This window comes from Cicer arietinum, chromosome 7 (assembly GCF_000331145.2).
Source record: "Cicer arietinum cultivar CDC Frontier isolate Library 1 chromosome 7, Cicar.CDCFrontier_v2.0, whole genome shotgun sequence".
Lineage (NCBI taxonomy): Eukaryota > Viridiplantae > Streptophyta > Magnoliopsida > Fabales > Fabaceae > Cicer > Cicer arietinum.
This window is the reverse complement of record NC_021166.2, coordinates 46,643,997-46,650,022: the sequence shown is the minus strand read 5'-3', so window position 1 is coordinate 46,650,022 and position 6,026 is coordinate 46,643,997.

The following is a 6,026-nucleotide window of genomic DNA, read 5'->3' as shown; positions in this document are numbered from 1 at the left end:
TTGTTTGATCATTTTTTTCTCTGATCACTTTGCAAGAGACGCATGTGTTCCACTTCTTTCGCCGATTTCGTGCACAGGAGGATAAAAGCCCACGACATGGTAGGTTAAGCCATAAAGAGAGAGTGGTTGGTTCTATAATTGAAATAATGGAAATGCTCTATCATAGGGCTTCGCTAGCAGTAGGGTTGTTCGTTGTTGGTTTTTTTTTAAAACTAAACCATATTCATTTTAAAACCAATATATGGATTTAGATATATAACCAAATCCATTATTTGGTTTAAAATCAGTTATAAAACCAATTGTAAAATTGGTTATGGTTAAATAACCGATTTATAATTAAGCAACCGGTTTTGAAAATTTTAATTTTAAAATCGATAATTATTTTCAAAAGGATTAAAATTTGATTATTTTTTTAAAAATCATTTATTCGTAGTTTAAAAATCGGTTATTTAAAAAAATCGATTTTTTTGATAAATTTTTTTTTTAAATTTCTCACAAAATTTTTCGAGAAAAAATTCGATTTAAAATTTTTTTGAGAAATTTTTTTATTTATTTATTTTTTTCTGATATTTTTTTTTCAAGAAATAAGATATCAAAATATTGGTAGTGGATAAAACCAAATTCAAATATAAAACATAAGTGGTTATTCAACCAGTTTATAAATAAACTGGATTATAACCAGATGATTTTAACCGAATATTTAAAATAAATTTGGATCTGATTTTGAATTTGGGCCTTATAACCGGATTTTTTGCACAACCCTAGCTAGCAGTGTCAGGCTTTGCTCGCAATTTGAGTGGAACAAAAGACCTGAATTAAAGTTCAGAGTTCTCTTGTGCTGCTATCTAAAGAATGCAGAGTAAGTAAGACCCTAACGAGATAAAGATTAAAAAACCTACTTCTAAACAAGGGCGAGTGAAGTAAGTAAACCCCTAACGAGATAGATAGATATGCAAAAAATATTATTTCTTCATATCTTTTACTTAGCTCTAATTTCAAAAGAAAATATTACAAAAATTGAACCACACTAACATATGTTCTTAATCAAATAGATTTAGTTTGGAATTAAGGAGAAAACATTACAAATTACAAAAATTGAATCAAATTAATAAGTATATTTTTTTAATTAATTTTTTGTTGTTTCTAAATCGAACTAACTTATTATATACCTCATTGATTAGAATTTTTAAAAAGTTAAAATTTTAATTAATTGGATTAAAATATATTTTTAGTCTTTATAAAATTTCAATATTTCAACTTTAATTCATGTAAAATAGAAATATATTTTTTAGTACCTACAATATTATCATGGATACAGTTTTTGTCTCTGCTGTTAAGTCAACATATATTTTTGAATGAATTTTTACATGTATGTTTACCATAGTTAAAAAATTTCCTCCACAAAAAATGAGTTCGAAATTTAATTTCCAAATCCATATTTTTAATAATTTCATCACTAGTTTTTCACATTTAAAAAATACATATTTAATCCATCCAAAGTTAAAAAATTCTAAATTTTTGTGGAGTAACTTTTTATAATTTTCTAAACATGTTTTAAAAAAATCATTCAAAAATTTTAAATTTAAAAGATAACCAAACATGTTTTATTTTAACAGTGACTAATATGTAAAATGAATAATTTTATAGGGATTAAATTTTACAGAAACTAAAAGTTAAATATTAAAATTTTAGTGAGATTAAAAATATATTTAACTTTAATTAATTTAATATATTATAAATGCAGATCATGCTCTACTAGTCAACATTAACATTATACAATAGTCTTTGTTATTAAAATAATGGTAAATAAATAAATATTTCAAAAATTATGTATATATATAAGAAAAAATAATATTGAAATTTATTATATAAAAAAAAGATGATGTGATCAAGAAAGAAAAATAAAAACTGATGTAGCTACCTGAAGAAATTACATCTCTCTTCTCTTACAAATTGCCCCATCATATGGAGGGAGCAGTGGCACACATTATCCACTTAGTGACAAAACAGGTAGAAAATTTTGTAATATTGTTAAACGTGAAATGAATAATACAAAAGAAACAATTATGTTACTTATTGTGTAATGTATAATAAATCTGTATAGTTGTTTAATCTAAAACTATTTCTTTAAATAATCAAATTTTAAAAAATATCATTTTCATATTACTCATTTGATAATACTCACTTAGATTATTATACAATATATATCTAAATTCACTAGTAGAAAACAGTCGAAAGTGTCGGCCAAACACCATTTGACGCTATATTAGCAGCGGTCAGGCCTACGCTACACCGATGCTATCAACAAAATTGAAACATCTGACGCTAAATATGTCAGTTGACACGTCAGCTGGGGAAAAATAGTTGCATCGGAGGACCGACGCTAAACTCAACAAATTGTAGTCAACAAAATATGTAGCGTCGGCTAGCCGACGCTACAGTCAAAATAAAAGTCAATTGTATTATAATATACCGTCAGACTGACCGACGCTAGTGGTCAAACTTGAAAAGTCGTGGAATTAGTAGCGTCGGACAAAGTTGACACTAATTTCAAATTTATTTAGTTTTTTATTTTTATTTTTTTAGCTCGTGCTTAATTTTATTTTTTTTATAAAATAATTGATAGCTAAGAAACATTAAAAGTCATTGCATTGACAACATAACAAACGCACCAGAGTATTAAATAACTTAACGAAGTATCATGTGTTCTAAAACTACAAAATTATAACATAGTATCAAATAACAACTTTAACAAAGTTACTTAATACATAATTGTCAACCAATTACTACAAAAAGTAAGCATAACTATGACATTAAGGTTCGTCCAGCGACAGGTCGTCCAAATTATGATCGTAATGAGGATGCGAAGGAGGGTTACTCGCAATAGATGATCCACCAGCTAATTGACGGTGCAAAGCATCAATTTTAGGAGGAGTGTTCCCTTGACCCACCTCCTCATCCTCTTGGTTGTGGTCTCCAATTTCCACCTATCCTCATGATCATCGGAAGTTTGTTCCACATTCTTCTCTACCAAAGTCTCATGTGGGGAATGTTGTGAAGAGGCACCCATGATATGAATACTTAAACCTGGAGTCGGCATAAAGACAAATACCTCAGGGGGTTGAGGCATGGATGGGAGATGGTGTCGGGTGGGATGGTGGTGTTATAGTATCAGCAGGTGCTACAATCTTAGTTGATGTTGGAGGCTGAGACGGGGCTGGACAACAAACTATCTAATGACAATTAATCTTCTCACGTAATCATGGTCTCAAAATCCAAAATGAAATTATAAGTCACTAATCTAAAGTTTCTGAATTTTATAGGACTGTTTTTATGACAGCATAAAATGAAATCATAATCATGTTTCCTAATATATAGTTTTTCTTTTCCTCCCACTAAAATTAGAGACAAAAAATCTCATTGACCTTACATAGGAGTGTTTTTCCCCCTAATCTAAAGTTTCTTTTATCAATAATAATAATAATAATAATAATAATTTATGACTTTTATACTCTATTTTAAATGAGGAACAACCAGAAAAGAAAACCATGGCTAAACAATTTTACTTAAGTTTTTTCGATAATTAACATGTGCAAAGTAGAAGGACATATCTATGTATTAATAAATGATGATGATTGATTACTTGATAATAAGTGCATTCTTCGTATTAAAATAAATAAATAAAAGATAAGTGCATTGTTAAGGAAATCTTGATTAACTTTGAAGACAAATGGTAGTTGTTAGAAAGTTATTGATAGTTGAGATTGAATCAATAACTAATGAGTTACAAAAGACAAAAACATGAAACTAGTAACCAGAAAACAGAGCTTGACAACATAAAACTAGTAAATAGTAACTACAACAGAAAGTATCATAAGTTTAAAACAACAAGCATGAAATGCAATCAGACATCACACATGCCTGCAGGAATAATCTCTAATAATGCAACAAGCATGAGTCCCCTTATCAAAGTATCATGAAGTGTTTATAATGAAAGACCAGTTATGATCCCTTTTAAACCTCCTCTAGATAGAATTCATCTAAATGATTGCAGTTAAAGCTAGAAAAGCAACAAATATTTTAACACAATCTGCATATATGAGTTTAAAGCTCATTTTTGAATATTTTATTGGAAGAGATCACTTGGAAGCATGGTTTTAATAACAAAGTATAATCAAACTACGATTTGTTCTTTATCGAAAGTCACCAGGATACAGGGGATCAGGTCCTGCATCAATGCATTTGGGATAGTTAGAAAGCAACAACTTAAAGAACCAAGCTCATAGGAGCAGATAATGGAAACCAGAAATCATGCAATATGTCCAAAAAGTTTGAAAGGTAGAAAAAATGCCAGTATACCACTGTTCCTGTATTACCACTACCAGTTACCCCTATTACCAAATTTTACTTCACATTACACAACTGAAATGCCATAAAACCTAAATGGCTACACTGAGAGTGAGACAACAAAACTTACATTGAGAATGGACCACAGACGAGTGCGAGACGGCGACACTGAACGGCGATAGTGAACGGCGAGAGGGTCACGGGTTCGAGTGACGGTGACGGGTTCAAGAGGGTCTTGGGTTCGAGAGGGGGACGGGTTTGATAGCAAGGGTACCGAGTGGGTGACGTAATGGAATCGTTGATGCAGCGACGATATTCACGGCGTTGAGATGGTTGAGAATCAGTGATGGGTTCAAAATGTAGGGTTAGTGACGATGACGAGTGTGAGAGGGCTCTCGTTCTAATTAATTTTACAATCTGAGTGCTCATCTGATTTTATTAAAAAAATTAATTTTAAAAAATCATAAACTTAGCGTCGGTCCATCCGTTGCTACATATTAATATAAAAAATAAAAAATTAAATAAATAAACTAGCGTCTGCCTTATTTTACTTAGCGCCGGCCCCTCCGCCGCTACGTGTTAATAAAATTGAAAAATAAAATTTGTTACCTTAGCGTCGGCTAGGCCGACGCTACATCGACGCTAGATAGCATCGGAGTTGGGGGCCGACGCTAAATATGGCAGCTAAAATGCAATTTTCTAGTAGAGATTATTTGAGAGTATAAAGAGACTTATTGCTTTTGATTAAGTAATTTTTTTAAGTATTTTTTTCAAGAGACTAAATTACACGTCTCACAAAAAAATAAACCGTTCAATGATTTTCATATATCTATCACTATCAAATGATTCATATAAATATATTGTAACACATCTTTCATATATAAATTGAGTCTTTCATGTGCTATTAAACTTATCAATAAAATATACCTTCAAAATATAAGATCAAGATTAGACAAATATATTTCATGAAGAAAAAATATCAATATCTCATATATAAGAAAATAATTTTGAAACTAAAATTATCAATATGGAAGATCGTCATTATTTGAATAACTTTCATAATAAAAATTTAAAATTATCTCAAATTTAACAAAAATTAATAAAATGATGGTTTAAAATAATAAGATTAAGAAGGCTTCAATAAAGATAATGTGTTATGAAATTAACGAAAACTATCGTAAGATATTATAAAATATATAAAAATAAAGATAAAAGAGAAAAATAGAATAAGAGAATATTGTATTATGCTCTTCAATAGGTACATCTTTTATAATATCACACCAGTCTTATTTATAAGATTCACATCTTATAACTTACAAATACATACATGGTCTATCATAATTATCACAATTATTCATTAACAATGCACCAACATTAAGGATTAAGACTTTAAGTCATAAAAATTAAAATGAACATCTATCACATATTTATAACAAAAACTAAATTAATTGTTGTCTTGCAATTTTGTGAAAGTTTTTGTCTATTCCAAAATTTCTAATTTCTATAACTATAATAACCTAACCTTAATTAAATTTGAGGGCCAATTTAGTAATTGACTTGGCAAGGGTAAAATTGTCATACACAAGCTTAACCAAATTAAAATTTGATTAAACTCGCTTGTTTGACCAAACTAGCATTGTTTCTCGTGCCCTATACAGGTTGGCAAAAAATATACGAAT